The sequence below is a fragment of the Nycticebus coucang genome, chromosome 17 (genome assembly GCF_027406575.1).
Source record: "Nycticebus coucang isolate mNycCou1 chromosome 17, mNycCou1.pri, whole genome shotgun sequence".
NCBI lineage: Eukaryota > Metazoa > Chordata > Mammalia > Primates > Lorisidae > Nycticebus > Nycticebus coucang.
Genome location: NC_069796.1, coordinates 15,613,865 through 15,634,323, shown reverse-complemented (window position 1 = coordinate 15,634,323; position 20,459 = coordinate 15,613,865). Strand labels below are relative to the sequence as shown.

Here is a 20,459-nt window from a genome sequence, read left to right as displayed (position 1 = left end):
ATGACCGAGACATCAGGATAAGGGGGAATGCTTCATGGCTCCCCTGAAACAGCAGGCGGGTTGTTACTCATCATTTCCCACAAGTTTAAGTCAGCCGTTACTGAAGTTCACATTCCTGTGCAGTATTTGACCATTATAAACCCAATTGCCCTGTATTTCTGAACCATAGTCAGGGTAACTGCAATATAACTTGATGACAGTTTAATCATTCACAATCCAAAGAGCACATGCCTATCACAACCTGCTGCTGCTTCCTCAGACCCACCTTGGGCACTGTGCACTTTGCACATTGCTGCCCTTTCTAAGTCTCTCCACCCAAATCCCTCTGCCCTCTCCTAACCTGCTCTCTGCCCCTAACCACCTACAAAGCCAACCTTGTATCTGTGTGGGACTCACAGTCCTGCATCCCACTTTCTCCCCAGCTTCCCTGTTTACCCACCAGGTCAGTGAGCTTGTTAGTTGGTCTAACTTTAGCCGCCTTGTCAGGGTAACACACACACCCCTCCCTGTCACCCAGCTTCCTTCTCCTTCCAGACTTTATCCTCCTCCCACTGGGCTAACAGCAGGCCCGTCTCTGGGCTGCCCTCCCTCCTTCCTTCCTTCAGGCCACCCTCATCACTACCCCCAACACAGTGTCTGTACATTTCCAATAAAAGGATGGATATTTGTATTATGCTAAATGCTTCTTTCCCCCGGGCGGAGTGGCCTGACAGACAGTAGTATATCCAAGCATGAGTAAGCATCCTTTCTGGCATTTCAAATGAATTTGAATTTCTTCAGTTGCTCTTATTGAGTTATTTCTCGGGTCAGATTTCTTTAGTTCTTCTAGAATGCCCTTCTGTAGTGAAAGTATAAAGCCTTCATCTGTTCATTCATTCCTTCAATAACAATGCTCCTGAGATTCGCCTAAGTACTGTGTCCAGTGGTGAACAAAAGGACGGGATCCAGAGACTCGCGGGCTCTCAGCCCAGTGGGGGCAGGAGGCAATTCACCCAGTGAGCATACGAGGGCATTCACCATTACGACTTGTGGTCACTCACAGAAGGGAGAGAACAGCGTGCATTAAGAAGAGCAGTGTGGTGAGGAGAGGCTGGCAGGAACCCAGACAGGTGGACTGGTCAGAGAAGCTCTCTCCGGGGAGCTGAGTGAAGACCTGAGGCAGAGGGGCCAGCAAGAGAAGGGAGAAGACCTGGTTAGGTGGAGGGGGCATCTGCTGGGAAAACCTCAAATGAGAAGAAGCTCTGGGGTTTCTGAGGACTCAAAACAGAGTTTGGCTGGAATCGGTGAAGGGGGAGGCCAGGCTCCCAGGGGCCAAGCCTCAGGGCTGTGGGCCACACAGGGAGGGTGGGGTTCTAAGCGCAGCAGGAAGCATGGGAGGCTGTGGCAGAGTCTGATTTGTGCTGCTCATATATGAAGTTCAGCAAAACACGATGACGCCAGCAATGATGGAGAGAAGGGGAGGAATTCTGGCTAATTTAGGAAGAATCAATAAGCCTTGCTGAGATAAAGCTATTGGATCTGGATGCTGGTCTTTGATGGCCTTTTCACGAGTAGCTTTGAGGAAGTTATAGGAGGAGGGAAACCTAGTTGTAGGGCAGACAGGAGGTTAGGAAATGAGTATAGATGATACCCTCCCTTGCAAGGTGATTGGCAATAAAGGAAGAGACCCATCCTTGCAGGAAACGTGGAGAGGATGATTTGTTTGGAGTAGGGAGAATGGCGTGTTTACGGGAATGTCAGTGAACTCGGAGGCAATGAAACGACCAGGAGAGGGATGATCCTGGGCACAGCCAGGAAGGGGCAGCCCGGGATGGACCTGGACCCTGTAGGTGGAGGCTGGAGGTGTGATGAAGGCGAGCTGAGCGGAAAGCTCGGGGCCTTTGCTTTGTGCCCTGGTAAAAAGCCAGGCCAGGCCGCTTCCTAGAAAGAAAGAAGGTTGGAATCCAGCTGTCTTAGGAAACTCCAGGGGGACTACTTTCCAGCCAGAGAAAGGCCTGATGAGCCCCGGGCAATTTTGCTAGATTTTTTTTCCCAACCTATGTAAACACCTGTGCACTGTACAATTTTTCTCCAGCAGCGCCACCTCACTCCAAAGGAAAGTATGCTGATATGTTTTGGAAAGATATTCATTAACAAGGACTTTCTAAATAACTTTCCATTTAACCAGAAAATCATTCAAGCAGCAACCTCTTTTCCCCAAGTATTCCAGTTAGTCAAAGTTGTATTGGGAAAGGCAGAAGGCTGCTAAGTAGGCCAGACTAAAAAGGCCAAAGAAACCCCATGTGTGCACGCAAAGAGCAATGCCCAGATCTCCTAGTAAGCATAAGCGGGCTAGCGGCTTCCAACCCGCCATCAGATGTACCGCTGCTGGAGAAGGGAAGCAAAGACAAAGAAAGAAATCAACACAGGGTCCTTCATTCAGGGGATTCGGGGGATTCTGGATTTACTATTTAATAAATAGTAAACTATTTAGTTTACTTAGACATTAACCCGTATAGTTTGGATTAACAGTAAAAGATCTCAAAAGGCCAGTACTTGACCAGATAGGTGCATTGTAGAATTTATTGTAAAATAATCCTGTAAGAACTTGCATGGTGCTTATGTGGGGCCAAGATAAGATGTTTATGAGCTGTTGGCACAGGGCGTGGAGAAATCTGACCCTGCACTTGGTAAATTACAAACCGTCATCTCTGACTGTGTCCCTGCTAATGATACCTTAATAACTGGCGTAGGTGTGACAACATGCTAAGAGCGGGTGCTTTCAGACCAACCACATCCAAAGGCATTGTTACCGATGGCCTCTGGAGTTTAGGCAAGGACTTTTACTGTTAGATTTTGGGTATTTTTAGGAAGGTGGACCTTGGACCTGCGTCCATTAGATCAAGAGAGCCTTTATACAGGACTGGGTGTGCAGGTTGTACCACCCCAGGAAACCCAAGTGCTTCAGAAACTCCCAAGCTTTGAGTCCCACAGTTCACCAAAGTAGAAGAACCATCACAAAAGGGCAACGTTTTGTACGTCATGTTGTAGTCACTGAGCCTTGCCTTTTGTCTGACTGACAAAATTAAGGTAGGGATTTTGTTTTATTCAACTTTGTTCACCCTTTCTCCTCTCTCGGTTCTCTCCATCCTCACCCCACCCCACCCCCAGCCTCCAGCACAGTGCCCCCCACACAGACTAATTGGCTTTTATTAAATGGTTAGAGATTGTTAAGAGTAGGGAACAGCTCTGATTACAGGAGCAGTACACCTGGCTATTAAAAATGTGGGCGTCAGAGTCAGCTTACCCAGGAGTCAAGTCCCTGGTCCCTGACTTACTGGTTAGTGTGTGACCTTGGGACGGGTTCTCATTCGTAAAACAGGGGTGATTATAGCCTGTATCTCGAGGTGGTGTGAGGATGAAATGGGTCGTTACACATCAAAAGCTAGATTGAGTCTGACGCATTGTAAACACACAATAAAATATTATTTTGTACAAAATGAATTCCTTCTGTCGGAGAGAGCTCTTCTGAAAATAAACCACCTAAAATAAAGACATGCACGTCCTTTTAGTCACTGATTAAGAAAGGTAATACAGGCCAGGTGTTGTGCTGGGCGCCTGTAGTCACAGCTGCTTGGGAGGCTGAGGCAAGAGGATCGCTTGAGCCCAAGAGTTTGCTGTGAGCTAAGACGCCACCGCACACTACCAAGGATGACCAAGTGAGACTCTGTCTCAACAAATAAAAGTAAAAATTAAAAAAAGTAAGGTTATACCACCTGTGTGTTTTCAGTGGCATGTTTTTAAAGGTAAAAATTTTTTGATAAATATGGGTTTTTACCCCTCAGATATCCAACAGCTTTTTAAAAACCTAGTATAAGTCTTCTTACAAAATAAAGTAAGCTTGTAAAATATTTCTTTTTTGTATTTAAGGAAAAAAATACCTTACCAAATACTGTTTCTTTTTGGAAATAAATTAATAAATTCACATCTGGATGCTAAATCTCAGTCTTAATATAGTATGGAAACAGCTGTGTTATAAGTTTTCAACCTCCCAGAACACATAGACTTCTGAAGGGAACGTGGGAAAGGACATTTATCTTTTCAACTGCATGAAAACCATTTGTAACAGGGACTGTCTACATAGCTACCCAATGTACAGATTATAATGTCTTTTAGTAATTGCTGGAAGCAATAATGCCTTTTATATTAGAATGAAAGCAATGTAAATGGTCATTTTTAAGATACTTAAGATTTGCAACATTTCATACAAATGGGGGTATCTGCAGCCATATTGAATTATAGCCACCTTTTATTTGGGAAAACAAAACAAAGCTCTCAAAGAAAAAGTGGAAATGCTGATTATGATAGTGCTTACTTAAGGCCTTAATGCCTGGTTTTAGACCATATGATGGCTTTTTTTTTTTTTTTTTATACTGGGTGGATTTATGAAATTACTCTGGATTTTGGAGTGATTGAAACCTGAGTTTTAATCCTGGCTCTGACATTTAGCTGCAAGGTCTTGGCCAATCTCTCTAAATTCTATTTTTCTCTTATTATTATTCTTACTTGATATTTGTGAGGGACAGTGTGATATTCTGATACATTATGCAATGTGTAATGATCTAATCAGGGTAATTAGCATAACTATCACCTCAAACATTTATCATTTCTGGCTGTTGGGAGCATTCAAAATCTGCTCTTCTAGCTGTTTGAAAATATTAGATTGTTGTTAATTAGCGTCACTCTGTAGTGCTATAGAACACTAGCACTTATTCCTCTTGTTTAACTGTGCTTTTGTGTCTGCTAACAAACCTCTGTCTATTCTGCCTGCCTACCTGTCTTTCCCTGACTCTGCTGGTCCAACAGCTGTCTTGGAGTTCTTGTCTCAATATTTAACATAGCTGGATAAAATATAAAATATTTGGTAAACTGCTATTCATACTAAAGCAACTCTTTACTCACACTGTCCTGATTCTTTTCTGTTTTTGCTTGTTGTTTTATTTTCATTCCGTAGGTTAATAACACCCTTCGAGACTTAATGTCCACCCAGACCTGGCAGAGCCTTGGCTTGTTATTATGCTGGTTTCCTCAACTAGAATCCATTAGTTAATTTAACATAGTCACAGAAAAACTCATTTGTCTCCTTCAGTGTGTTTCACAGTCAACGTGACATAGGGTCAGGCATTATCTGGTGGAGGGGGACAGTGAAATTAAAGTCCCCAGGCACAGCCATTCACAGCGGTAGAACGGATGATTATCAGGCAGGGTATAATTATAAAGCCACAGCAGTCCCCCACAAGACACTGGCTGTCTGCCTAGCACAAAGGCTTAGATCCTTCATTTGTGCGGACTGGAATATCTGTGAAGTAGCTGTGTATTTTTGTGCACCATCAATCACAACTTAGATAGTCAACAGCCGCTGTTTGCATTTTGGAAGCTTGGTGGCGGTTAAGCTTCTGCCTGGTGTTTGGAGGGACAGATAGGATTCCAGGCTGAAGAAGGGCTTTTAATGGCAGAAGGATGACACCTCTGCCAGGGTCCTATCGCAGGCGCATTAGCTGAGTGGATATTTGAGCCTGGACAGTTTCAATATATACAAAGTCATCTGTTTCATTAAGTTAATTTACCTGAGCTGGCGCTCCTGGTAATCAACTGCTTCTGCAGGATCAGCTTGATATTGTAAAGGCAAATGCGATTAGGGTTGGGCAAGGGGCACTGGTCCCCACAGGACTGGGGTCTCCGTGACTGCATTTCCCTTAAATTGGGCACTTCCAGAAATTCACATTACATTTGCAGGCAAGAAGCATGGCTGGAAGTTTACTATTTACTCGCTTTTTGGTTTCAGTGGATGAAGTTGAGAAAGGAGAAGCAAATATGTTATGTTAATAATGTCAGATTATTATCAAGGCAATAGTTAAGGAAATAAAGAAAGACTACCCATTAGTGGATTAGGTGTTTAACCTCTGGTGTTCCAGGAGAGCTGTAAATTGCTTTACAACTAGATTCACTTAAATGATAGGACCTAAAGGAAATTGTATCTGCAACTTATGTCCTTTAAGAAGCTGTTAATTAAAGAAAAACCCGTATTGTTCCCCTTCCTTTGTTTGGTTCTCAAAGATGCATCTTTGTTCCTCTTTTAATAAGAATTTGCCTTGTGCTTTTAGACTTGAGTCTAATGACACCTGAGTTGGATTTCTGCCTGATAGGTTAGAAAGCTGTTTGTATGTTAACATTTAATCTTATCTAAGGCTTTGTGCCTCACAGGGATGATTTCTCCCTGAAAGTTGTTACTAACTGTCACATCATGCTGTTAACTCTGACAAACTAAGGATAATAATTAGACTCATTAGAACCCACCACTAGCTTGACAAGAAAAAAATAAAACAATTCCTGAACCAGAAAGCATGTGCAAGAAAAACGTTTGTATAAATTTCTGGTTAAGAATACATAATTCCTACCTCTTTCTCCTAGTACATGGAGCATCAGCTAGCTGGAAAAAGATGGATAAGAATTTCCCCCCAACCTTATTTATACTTTCACTTTTCCATGGCCTGTTGGGTATAAAAGATCACTTTCTGAAAGTAATGAAGTGAGAAATACTTCGCACGTGTAGGGAAAAAGCTCATGTATTTACTTGCATTGAAGAATTAGAAATAGTTTATTTTATTTTAGTTAGCAAGCCCTAAATCCATTTGTTTAATTTGGCAATGTTTGTCTTTTCTTGATCCAACATTTTGGAAAATCCATCTCTAGCCACTTTTCAGGGCAGAAATATTCAATGGATTCTTTTTTTTTAAGATGAAAAATATTCAATGTTAAGTATGATTTCGAAGAATTAATCTCTGTTTGAATTGATATTTTGGTGGAGCTTTAGGTAACAGTTTAACTGTATTGTTAGGAGGAGATAAAATAAGTATCATCATCTTTTCACACCCCAGGGATTCTGGTCCAGCTATGTCTTTCTCAGTTCTTATTTCATTGTTCATATAATTGAATAAAGTATCTACTCTAATGTGATATTAAGGTCACAGATTTAATAATACAGAACTTGGGGGATGCAAAATTTACTTTTCTCAAGATAACAGATTCTTCCTTGTGCTGGGTATTATATGCACTTAAACTAAGCTCTCAACAATGTAACTAGGTCAGGGATTTCATAGAGTGTGGAGATGTTGTGTTACTGTATCTTATATTTCATGTATATTTCAAGAGCCTGTATTTGCAAGTAGAAAGGCAGAGCTGTATGTCAGTCTGATGTGTGTTACCAGGGCATGTATACGTGGTTTCTGAGGCCAGCGGCACTAAGGCCTGGTGCAAAGTATGGTAATTGCTTCGAGGGCACCAATCCATTATAAAGTGAGCTAAGTAAGTAAAACTAAGGCTTTCTGGAAAAATTAAAACTTCAAAATTATATAGCATTTTTGTTTGTTATCATATATGTGTATTTGTACTTTATTTTCAGGATTATTGAAATCTGTCTCTCCCATAAATTGTAAACCCTCTGAGGCCAGAGATTATACATTAGATTATTCATTTATTGATCCATTTATTTACCCATCAAACATTCCTTGGCCCTTGCCAGACTCACCATCTAGTGGTGTGAACCCATTGGTAAACAGCTAGTATCAATTTGATTGCTATGATACAGCTCTCCCAGGTACCGTGGAACAAAGGGGTGCATTAGTGATTCATTGTCGGTGAGCGGCAGAGGAGACTTCACAGAAGAGGTGATGTGTGAAGAGTGTCTTAAGGGAAAGGTAGAAATTCACAACACAGACAAGGAAACAGGATAGAGAAGTGGGGCAGGGAGAGGATGTCAGGAGAGAAATCACTGGGGATAAAACCCCGGCACCCTCGCCAAGGCAGGAAGAGTGCAAGATACAAAGATGGCAAGGAGGGAAGAAAAGAAACCAAAAGAGGATCTGATACATCCTTTCAAACCCCTCACTCACTTACCCAATTCAACCAGAGTGTGAGAAATTCTCAAACCCCTGTGGTTAGGGGCAGTTCACTGAAATCCTCTTATATATTCTTAACGTGGAATAGGTAGGCAGGAAAGCCAAGATCGAGGGTGGGCAGCTCACCTGCCTGCGAGGTGCGAGGACTCCAGAGAGGCTCGCAAGTGTTGCTTCCTTCCCAAGTCCTTGTCCTCCGGACAGCCCTTACCTCTGTGCTGGCCACAGCACCTAAGACAGTTCCTTGCTCGTTACTATAAACAATCAATACTCAGTTTAAATTGCTATTAATAAATAGAAGTAAAAGACCCCCTCCACTTGAGCTGTTTTGTCATGTAGCAAAGAACAGAGCTAAAAGCCGAGTAGAAATGACTCAAAACCAATGACTGCGGCTATTCTGTTTTTGACATTGGAGTAGTATTAAAAATATAATCCTCCGGGGCGGCGCCTGTGGCTCAGTGAGCAGGGCGCCGGCCCCATATACCGAGGGTGGCGGGTTCAAACCCAGCCCCGGCCAAACTGCAACAAAAAAATAGCCGGGCGTTGTGGCGGGCGCCTGTAGTCCCAGCTACTCGGGAGGCTGAGGCAGGATAATCGCCTAAGCCCAGGAGTTGGAGGTTGCTGTGAGCTGTGTGACGCCACGGCACTCTACCGAGGGCCATAAAGTGAGACTCTGTCTCTACAAAAAAATATATATATATATATATAAAATCCTCCTTCGCTCAAAGAAATAGTTTAAATTTTCGTGAAATTTTGGTTAGACAACAAATTACAGTTACTGTGTTTTCAGAATAGCAAACAAAATATGGGCAGCTCCAGCGCAAGGCACAGCAGACTGTGGGCAGGAAGTCTGGGGGACAGAAACTCGAAACTACAGTGAGGAAGGGTTTCTAGCACACAGGGGATAGTACACGGGTATAGGACACTTTGTTTCCTACAGTGTGTAGGCAACAATTACATAAAATTCAAAATGCTTAAAGGTGAGGATACTTTGAGTTTCCAAATGCCAACCCCAAGTCTGAAGGGAACTGAATCCAAACAAATTTGAGCAGCGCTCTTCATAACTCTTTGAGTTATAATATTTTCTCCATATCAGTAAAACAGGGGAATTGGGATATAAGGCCTTTGTCCCAATTTTACAGACAAAGAAGTTGAGCTATGGAGAAATTAAGTGACTTGCCCAAGGTCATTGAGAAAGTGAGTGACAGCCTCTGTATTAAAACTTTTGAAACTGAGTCCACACTGGCTAATGAACTGTAGAACTGACATAATGAACTGAACAATTACAGAAAAAATTATCGTTTTATCCAAAACAGCTAGAAAATTGATATAAAGGTGGGCATTTGCATTGAATTTTCTGAATGCTATATCTCTTGGTAGTTATTTTACATTTCAAATATAGAAATAAACCTTAGATCTACTCGTAAACAGAAAACAAAAAATGGAATCCTACATTACTCAAATGACTCTTTGTGGACCTGAGCCTTTTCATTGTAAGAACAACTAGATGAAGGCATTGTTATCCCATGTGTAGAGCCAAGAAACTTGGAATTAAATAACTAAACCAAGGCTGCTTGGCCCCTAATGGAAGGAATGGGGCAGAAAGCCCCTGAGGCCTGAGCTCTGTGAAAGCAGAGATGTCTTCTGATCATTGAGGAGTCCTCAGTGCCTAGAACGTGGCCAGCACACAGTAGGTGTTCAAAAAGTATTTTCTTAAGCAACTCAGAACTTCAAAGGCTGTGTTTACAAAGTGATCAGGGGGTGAATGAGTCACAGAGAAGAAAAACTTTTGTGTCTGCTGCCAGGATGAAGAATTGTCCAGCATGTGGCAGACATGCGGTTGGCATCTATGGCAATCTAACAGTAAAAGCAAAACAAAATACGCAAGATGAAGAGTTAAGAGATATTTGGGTCTTTATCCCTATCTTGTACTAGTACAAAAAATGTTGCCCATGTCGTGGAAACAACAGCTGAGACAAAGCACAGAGCATCTGACCCCTAACCTCTGTAGAATAGGATCTAAAAATTGTGTGTGCTCCTGGGATGGGACACAACTACAGTGGGGACCTCACCTAACCATGCAAACATCGTAACCGAATCCTTTGTACCCTCATAGGAATCAGAAATTTAAAAACATAAAATAAAAATTGTGCATATGTGGGCATACCCATGTAATCACACACACATTCTATAGGTTAGGAACCTGTGAAAAGAAATGGTTATGCCAAAAGATGTGTTTAACCTTAGCCGTAGCATTTGCTGGTGGAAACTCTGTAATTACTGTTTGGTGGTGACTGTTCACGATTTTTTTTAGAGGTCTGACAGCTGCCCTCTTGATATTTATGTGTTTCTTGCGAGGGAGCCCAAGATTCACAACTCTGAGCTTGTAATGAGGAAAAGGAGACAATACAAATAACATGAAAAGGGGTATGAATAGGCTGTCGTCAGACAGACAAGTCGCATATTCTCTGCAGCTTTAATTGGAAGACAGTTTTTTCGTGGGGTTACTTTTCCTTCAGCTGAGATAATTAAGTCTGGGCTGACACTGGTGACCAGCTACTGATGATATATAGTCAGCTACTAACAATGCGCCAATCAGTAATCAAAATTTATATTTCCCAGGTTACTAGGGCACAGTGGAAGAAAAAAGCAGCGTTGATAAGGCTGGGAGATAGGGTTCCACACGCAGCGTTCACATGGCCTCTCGCGCAGCATCTGGGGGGGTTAATGAGGTCTGCTTTATTTCAGCCCTGTCATAAAAGAGAACATACCTATTGTCTATGTTTACATGAGAAATTCTTTGCAAACCCTGTGCTGGAAAAGAGGTTTCTGCATAGCTCCCTGTCATTTTTAACAATTAAATTATATTTCATAAATGGGTTGGCATGAGCATAGGTGGGCATGAAGTAAACTTAAATATTTTTAAAGCTACTCCATGCAGCTAGCACAAATGCAGGTTTTTGAAACATGGGCAATTATCCCTGGCTTTGGCTGAAGGTACTGAAATGGCAGGGATCAGGATTATAATTTGGATGCCATTTGTGTTTGGATCAGCAGTTCCCAAACTTGTGTGCTCACTAGAATGACCTGGGGATCCACTAAAATTTTCAGAGCCCTGCTTACACCCCTGGGGCCAATTAAGTCACAATCTCTGCGTGTGGGACTCAAGCTTCTGCCATTTTTGAAGCTCTCCGGGCAATTCCAACGTGCAGGCAAGTTTGGAAACCACTGGCTTATACTCACAATATTGGATAGTTCTGCATTTGGTTGTGAACAGAGCCGCATGAGCCAGTGAAGTGAGGAAAAGAGAACCAGCGTCCTAGGATGCCACTTGCCTCTAAGATTCAAATTGGAATTGAATTTGGAATCAGGAACTGCTGTCTTTCCCCTAGTGAAAGACCTAAAACCTCCAGAGAGGGACCATCATGGGACCCAGCAGGTGAGAAAGGCAAGTTCAGAGTGGCTGAAGCAGACTGAGCTCTGAGGAGAAGGCGGACGAGAGAGAGAAGAAAGAAGCTTTTACTCCTTTCTTAGAACTTAGGTCAGGGTTCATTGGATGACTGAGTGAAAACCGAAAAAGGGAGGCCGTCACTCACTCAGAGCCTGCCTCCTGGAAAGGGGTGTGGGGTTAGCAGGAGGGACGCTTTCCCTGGCCACATTCCCACACACTGGGTCCCTCTCACTCGGCAGTGTTCCCTCTTCTGAAGGCTTTTTTTTTTTTTCTCTCTAGTCAATCCCCTGTCTTCTCCGGGAGCAGCCCTTCTGGGAGAGTCTCAGATGGCCATCCCAGAGGACAGTCGCTCCACTTCTGAAATTCCAGACATCCTTCTGGGATGCTGAGAAGCAGTATTTGGTCTTTCTTTGCCATGGGAGTGACCAGGAAGGACGGTGACGCCCGATGACATGGGGATAGGCGCCTGTCAGAAGTGAGCATGCAGATACAGAAGGAAAAAAAAAAGGTTCCCATATGCAGTACTGGAATCTCATTTGTAGAAAATTAAATAAAAATCATGAAGGGTACTTGCTGTGAGCTCATCTGATTCTTTGTATTTGACTTCATCGTGCCCTGTTTTTCTGAGGGTTGCTGCATTTTTATTTGAAAGTTCATCCATGAGGCAGCCATTTATATGGCACGCGGCAGGTTTATAGGGCCGTGTAAACCACCAGCTGTCATATATATCCATCTGTGTCACAGATAAACTGGAGCTATCAGTATAGAGGCCAGAATGCCTATAAACTTCCCTCACCCCCATCCCGTATTCCAGAACATTACTATTGGCTGAACCTACTGGAAAAAGTTGGGATCCTTGGAAAAATTGTGGGAATTGGCAGGTATCAGTAGGTCTAAGTTCCAGATTTGCCTCTGGAGAGAGGGAGTTTTGAAAATAATAACTAGTTTTGTTTTGTTCTAAAAAAGAAACACATGCATAAGAAAAATTTTTTGAAAAAACATAAAAGAGTGTAGCAGAGAAGAGTGAGCTCGTTACCCACGTCTGACCCCCTGTCCGCCTCCCTTAGAGACGCTGTTACAAGCTGCTTATATATTGGAACTGAAATATTTACAACACTTAAAAAAATCAGTCTTGGCCTGGACACACAAATTTCAATTTTCATTAATGAAAATAGCCCCCTTTACAATCACTGCAGCACTCAACGCACTGATAGTTAAAAATACTCAAAGCTATTTAAAACAAAATCAACAAATATTTAACAAGTTCCTTCATTGTACATGATGTAGTCTAAACAAGCCATTTCTTATGTGTAAAATGAGGATTTTACACAGATACATTTTATATTTTTCTTCTGGTGAATCATCAGTTAGTCTAACTTCACATTACCGGAAGGACGGTAATTCTTTGTTTTAAATCATTTTCTCAGAAATGAAGATGATCTCTTTCTTGCCCCTCCTCCCTTATCTTCTCAGCTTTTCACACATTCTCTAATTTGAGCTCTTTTTTAAGCCCAGACATCTGGGTGGGTGGTATGTTCTGGCCAGAGAACGAGCTCTCATACCTTCTCCAGATGGATTGGCTCAAGGATCTAATATTCCCCAAAGAAGTAAAACTTCCCCAAGTTGCAGATGAAGGAGAGCTGCAGGACACTCTGTTCTAAACACACGTGTGTTGACGGATGAGAGATGGTCATGACAGAGCCCAGATCCCCTGCCACGTCTTGTCTGCAGAGGGGGAACACCCACACTCTGTAGCCCATGGAGGGATTCTAGGCAGGTTGCATTATTGAGAGCCCAAGTGCCCCCCAAAACTCCAGCCAGCTACATCTGTATGCATGCCTTCTCTCCAGCTGTCTGGCCCAGCTGTCCTGGTGTCAGAAGAAAGTTATGAGTTACTGGGAAGGGATGATTTGAGACAAGAGTAAAGTCATCTCTTGGCGTCTGTTTGGCAGTTGAGCCTTAGTAACAAGCCAAAAACAAGTCCATTCTCAAGACGGCCACACAACCAGAGCTTAACCTTGTGTTCCTTATTTCAAGACCTCAGGGCTTTGTAGAATGAAAAGAGGTGGGGCTGAAAGGCTGTGGTGTGTCCCCACCCCAGAAGACCTCTGGTTATGGTCCATGTAGTCATTAGGTTATTACCATCTCTCTCCTCGCAGATGTTTTTCGGCGATAGACCTATACCCTGTATAGGAGCCTGAATGAGTGAGGCTTGGCCAAAGCCTAAGGGCTCTCTTTGAGTTTTTCAGTTCCAGGCACATTATTTCATCCGCAGAGCTCTATGAGCTGCCAGCAAGAGTTTGAGTCCACAGCAGGATTTTGCTGGACCATCTGGGGCTTCCTGCTCTAATCAGTTTCCTCAGTATGTGGGAGGAAGGACTTGTCAGAGTGTCAGAGGATCCAGGAATCACAGGCAGTCGGGCTGTCCACTGGGACTCTAAACAGTGTCTGGTCCAGCCCCACATCCCAGGTCCCAACCCTCAACAGTCTTCCACCATGCACCCAGCCTTCCTGTCCCCATAGGTGGGGCAGTCCACAGTCCATGTTTGTATTATGGACTCTGCTGGACAGTTACTTCTTATTTTGAGCAGGAATCATCTCCTTATTGTTTCTACCTACTGATCTTAGTTCTCCGCTCACATCTCTCTTTAGGTTTCTCTGCAGATAATCTGGAAATGCCTGTCTCTGCCCTTTGCATCCCCTCTTTTCCTTGTTTCCACACTAATTTTTAAGAAATTGTCCCAAGGCTCTTTCTTGGAATAATAGTCTTCCCTCATTTACTGAATAGTTGTTACAACTTCTCTGCCCTAGGCTTTGTTCTGGAATGTGGGGGCACAATGATTTACAAGAGAGATTTACCCACATGGAGATTACGTGCTACTGGAGGGGAGAGATAGACAAAAAGAAAAAAAAATAAGAATATAAATGTAAAAACATCAACTAAGGACAAATCCATTGCAGAAATTTTAGAATAAAATGATGGGGGGCAAAAAAGGTATGGGGCTCTTTGGGGAGGTCGAGGAAGTCCTGCCTGAGAAAGTGACATTTTCGCTGAATCTTCAATGACAAAAATGAGCTACTTATATATGAAGACTGGAGTGAGAAAGATCATTCCAAGCCCCAGGAGCAGCACGTACATGAGGCAAGAATGAGAGCTTGTGCCTTTGAGAAAAGTGAGGCAGAGGGGTTGGAGCAGTGTGGGAAATTATGAAGCGGAAAGTGAGGGGGTCAGGGAGGTAAGTACACCGTTCACACCCAAGAGAGGGGATCTAAATTTTGTTGTTAATGCAAAAGGGTTTTATGTAGAGGGACATCATAAGATCTGTGTTTTTAAAAGACCATCAGTTGCTGGGTACAGATTAAATTGAAGGCTAATTGATAGCGAGGGCAGTAATCCGGCAGGAGCTGAGGCTGGCGTAGATGAAGACGATTGTAGGCAGAACGTAGGGAGGTAGACATAGTTGCCATGGGCTTTGGAAAAAGAATCAATATCTGGATATTGTCTCTCAGTCCTTTTAATTCTTGTATTTTATATCTGTGTATGCGTATTATGTGTGTGTCTGTATACAGTAGAACTTCCAGAGTGGCCCACTTCCCTACAGTGACCGCCTCCTTAAGCTGACCTAATTTCCCACAGACTGGACATGCACCACATGTGCGTATCAGTACACGGGCCTCGTTCCTTCTGTTGCCACCTTTGTATGTTGACCCGTTGGTTATAGTTCCTTGGGAGATCAGCTTACTGAGGTCCTGCTGCATTCTTCATTGTTCTAGCAGTTTGTGTACTATCTTCATGGTGATCTGGAGACCCCATAAGGGCAGAATCTATGGTCAAGCCAAGCACCTTGGTATCCTCAACTATCTTGAAACAGTGCCTGTCCTGTGTGTACTGGAAATTGAGCCACTTGTAGAGTGACTGAGTGGTGAGGTGAATGAGTGAAGGGGAACCACTAATGAAGACAGTTTCTGTGTTTGGTTGAACGTTGACAGTAACGTCCTCTTTCAACACCTGCACACCGGTAAACACTGAAAAGTAATCTATGATGTTCAAGAGCAATATTCCTCCGGAATTTATCCAAAAAATGGAGACATTACTGAGAAAGATTCTCTTCCAATGTACCTGTTGTGTGAATCTGGACTAGGCTTGCTTACTGCCTTCTCTTTCAAATGTGGGAGCAGTGCCCCAGTTTGGGAATCTTGCCCAACCTCCCTACAGCATTGTGCTCTCATCAAAGATTCTGGAGGACACTCAGCCTTCCTTTCATGCCTTAGTGATGCAGGAAAGAGCTGATTCAATAGATACGGGATGAACACCCCTGCCTATTCTTGGCTAACACTTCAGAATGACTTTTTTTCCCCCTCTCTCTCTCTCTTTGGAGAGACAAAGACTATGTCAACTGAACAAGAAAAATGTGGCTGTTTGAGAAAAAATTATTCTGCGTTAGTCTTTTATTCATAGTGAACCTGGAGAATCTTCTTAAAAGAAGTTCATGTGTTATTCCCTCTCTGTGTGTTCCACACCCCTGTCGTTCATCTGGGTGGACCTCTGTGCTCCCCAGGAACCAGGGCTTAAGTGGAGGCCCTCAGAACTGTCCATTTCCGATGCCTCGACTTCCTCTGAGAAGTGGGGGGCTGCTTGCTCAGTGGAGGGGCGTTGCGCCTGGGCACGGCTCACTCACTCTCTCCCTCGATTTATCACCTCACTGTTGTCTGACCCTCACCACACTAATTTGGTTTCTGCTTGTCACGTCCAAGCTTATTGGATCATTTCACTTTTCTTCCTGATTCTAGTCTCTCTGGCAGAGATTATAATTATAGTGATTGTCTGCTGTGCTATTAATTATGGGAATTGTGATTTTTTTTTTAATGTGGGGGTAATTGGTGATACCCGTGTACTGTCTTCCCTCCAGATAATTTGCATGGCGGTAATTAACCTTGCCTCCAGGTGATCTGATATTAACCATTTGCCTCCATTTTATCTCAGAGTTAAAATTGATTATCATTGTACCTGGTGCCCTGTGTTCACTCTGGGAGAAGCAGAGGGAAAAGGACAGAGCACCAATACCAACCCTTGTGCAAAATAACAGTTGTCCTCCAAAAATATTCTGGAAATCCCTATCTTTTATTCTATTAACTTGGCCCTAAACTTCTAATATTAGTCATCAAAAGAAAGTTGCAGGTATTTGAAAACTAAAGGCAGCTGTACACAACCAAGCAGGGAGCAGATACCGCCTCTCACTGACAGTGGCTTCTGATGACAGGGATTAGAAGAGGCCATTACCAGCATTCTTCCATGGGGAGAGGGAGATTATAGGGTGCTGACATGATGGACATAGTTTGGAAAATGCACCTTCAACTGCACAAAAAGCTCGTGACATTGACCCAGTCAATATAAGGGAGGAAGGAGTGCTGAACCCCTGCTTGGAGGCCATCGGCGGCCGTCAGACAGCAAAAACAAAGGCCACTCGGGCAGGGGGATTGTGGAGCCCTTCTGCCTTTGCCAAATGTCACTGCTTACTCACCAGGGGCTGTGAGACCTCTCCAACAAGGCGACCCCTGTGTTGTGAGCCTTCCTTATTTAGTAGAAGCCTCTTCTTGTTGGTCCCTTGTATAGAGTAGCCTGGAGAACTGTCATTATATAGGCACAGAACATGGGTAATTAAAAATAAGTAACTCTGTCAGCAATTCTTAATCTCTGAATTATTCTTGCAAATGTAATATGACATACATTTTAAAAAATAAATGAAATCAGATGAAATATTTTCTATTCTATGAGAATTTTACAACACAGTGTGGGATAATTAGAGAGCTCCTGATTTTAGCAAAACCAGAGTTTGGGATTCCACTCTAAAGGATTCCCTTTCTCTGTCACTTTTTATCCAAGTTTTAATCTCTTCAGGAGCACAAGCCAGTAATTCCACGGTTCCTTTTTTTTTTTTTTTTGAAGCCCTTGAAATGGAACTGTTTCAGAATTTAATTTTTTTTTCTTATTTTAGAAAAGTAACATAGGCCAGGCGTTGTAGCTCACGCCTGTAATTGTAGCACCCTGGGAGGCTTAGATAGGAGGATCCCTTGAACTCTGGAGATCAAGATCAGCCTGAGCAAGACAGACACCCCATCTCTACTAAAACTAGAAAAGTTAGCTGGGTGTTGTGGCGAATACCTGCATTTCCAGCTACTTGGGAAGCTGAGACATGAGGATTGCTTGAGCCCAGGAGTTAAGAGGTTGCTGTGAGGTAGGCTGATGCCACAGCACTCTAGCCTGGGCAACAGAGTGAATTTGTCTCAAAACAAACAGAAAGGAAAAGTAACATGGGACCCTGGTGGGGTCTGGGGGTGATATCCAGTCATCGATCCCATTAATATTTTCCAGTGAAATGTGAATATTCACATTAAGAGGGATAAAAAGACTGTAATTGATCTTATGCCAGTTCAAGTCAAATTTGTTACCAAATGGATAGGAAAAATTTTTATTTTCAGGGTTTTTGTTTTATTTGTAATTGCAACTTGTTTCATCCAGATCTAGAAAAACAAGAAATTGCAAATCTTACTTTTCTTTAAACTTTAGCATCAGGGCAGACTTCAAAACTATCACCACAATGGTTTCTCCAGACACTTAACCACCTCACCATGCCCAGTCACTTCCAGTCAACAGGACCATTCTGTCTCTGTGCAGTGACCCATAAGTCACTGTGTAAAGAATCCAGTCATTAAGTGGTGGAGATATTCAGGCACACCCCTAATTTCCTGGAACTTACTTTTATTGGCCTTAAGGAAGCATATTTCCAGTATGTTTGGGAATAGTTGTTCATTTGAAGGTTTCACATCGTAAACAAACCAACATGTTAGCAGGTGTTAGCCCTAGACTTGACTCTGATTTGGGAAGAGGCAATAAGAATAATTCTCTATCACAATTCAAATTGATAAATAGTCTTTAAAAAACACCTAAGTCATTTTACTGAGTAAATCAAGCCAGGCTGAAGAGTCACTTTTGATGCGTTCAGAACATGAGCAAAGCCAATAAAGATATCATTAATTTCAGAAAAATTTGGCAGTATCTACCAAATTTTGTAACAGGTTTAAATGTGTGGGTTTGTCGTTTTCACCTCATTCATTGCGACATAAAACAGACTTTGTTTTTTTTTTAGATAGATGAAATGAATTTCCTAAAGGATGTGGGGACATTATGGAAATTCTAGAAGTGATGCTTCCGTATCATTTCTCTTCTGGATGTGCCTGAACATTGGCAGACTGAGAATCCGCCGTAGATACTGAAGATAGACACTCGTCCGCGTGACCGGGCTTTGCTACAGGGCAGATCCTGAAATGATATTAAGCCTCTGTATAATCAGAAGCTCATAATCCAATACAAACTCTATTTTTGGCTTTCCGGGTGCTGGGCTTCAGAGCTCATTGGAAGAGACAGGGCATACAATAAAAGGTGACATTTGCAGCGAGCACCAGAGGACCTGGCTCCGGCATTCTGGAAAATGTTTTCCACTGTCTTCCGGGTCTTGAGGCTGTGTTAAGAAAACGTTTACAAGCAACAAGAAAACAATAAGGATGTGTAGGATTTGGTCAAAGTTTAAGTCATCTGTGATTATTGGTGACCTTGTTATTTGGGGCTGTTATTCAGAGCCCAGAGAAGGAGAGGCCTGCAGTTTGTTTTTTTCTTTCTCCAGGAGCCATGTTTGAAGTGGATTTCAACTCCAAAACCGGGGAAAGAACCCATCCCCACAGCTGCCTGAGGCCTGAGCAGTCCCAGGTGGAGGGAGGATCAGGGAGGTTAAAGCTGTGGCAGGGAGATTTTGTTTTCATTAACTACACTGAGAGGAAACAGAGAAGAAATTATTAGGGAGAGTCATCCCATCAAAGGGGAGCAATCACTTTATATTAGTTTAAATCCACTCAGGATTTTGATAAAGGCTCATGGAAAAGTCCAGTCACTAAGAAATCTATAGTTCACGCCTTTAAGATCACTCTGCAAATATCTTTCTACAGACTATGGAAAAATGCCTTGGATTTAGGCATATTTTTTTCCCCTTTGCTTTATTTTGAGTGAAATTATAAATGCACAAAAAAATTAGAGTAATGTGAAAATAACCCACATACTTGACACCTCAAACAAATACATACTCCTATCCTGAGCTGGTACCGCAGCGCTCCTCCCACACCTTTTTCTTCTTAGCAGAAAACGGTAATCAGGCACAATCTTTATTCTCTCCCAGTTACAATACTTTAAACTGAACTTTGGGTTAAATTTTAAAAAGTCCACTCATTACTTTAGACAAATGTTCGAAATTCTTTAAGCAAAGAGGGAAATAGTTGAATATGCATGTTCAAAAATCCAAGAAGCCTGGGCTGTCCACTTTAACACTCTGCTGTCTTGACCTGGCCCTGCTTCTGCCTGGTGTGTCTGAGCTCCTACCTGCCTCTCCACGAGGAGCAACTGCGCAACCTTCCAGGCTGTCTCCGCCCGAGGCCTTTGCTGACCATGGCACCTTGCGTACCTCTGCCATACCTTCACCCTCCATGTACATTCTTCCCAACAGAATCTCAATCTCTTTTTGAAAATTTATTGTTGTGTGTTGTTTTGAACAATGGCCCGGCGCTGTGAGGTTTATCCACGGAACAGTGGGTCCTGGGTACATGGAGGCATTTCCTTCTGTCTGGAGCAACATCTTAGCACAGAGCCTCCCAGTAGAAAACAGGGAATCGTTAAAGGGAGGCGATGGAAGTAATATCGGGCAACATGCCAAGGAGAAAGGAATGAATTTTGACGTCCTTTCTGAAAGCAGTGTCAGGTAGGGGAAGAGCTTGGTGGCAAGAGTCCGAAGTCCTCAGCGCTGTCACTTTGGAGCCGCATAGCATTTGGCAGGTGACCTTGCCTTGCAGGGCCTCTGTTTTTGTAACAGTAAAATAAAAGGGGTATTTGTTTATGCATCTGGAGCAGATGCTGGAGTTCAGTTATAGGGTAAGAGATGTAAAAAGCTGGAGATGGCGAAGAGCCGGGCATGCTATGGGTAAGCGTAGTTTGCAACAGTATCTTCAGGGCTGCCGAGATCATGACTTTA

General features: G+C 42.9%; 1 protein-coding gene across 2 annotated transcripts in view; it reads left to right on the top strand.

Moving 5' to 3' along the window:
* Positions 1-20,459, top strand: part of SEMA6A (semaphorin 6A) — a 126,156-nt gene that overhangs the window by 37,124 nt on the left and 68,573 nt on the right. The window lies entirely within an intron of this gene.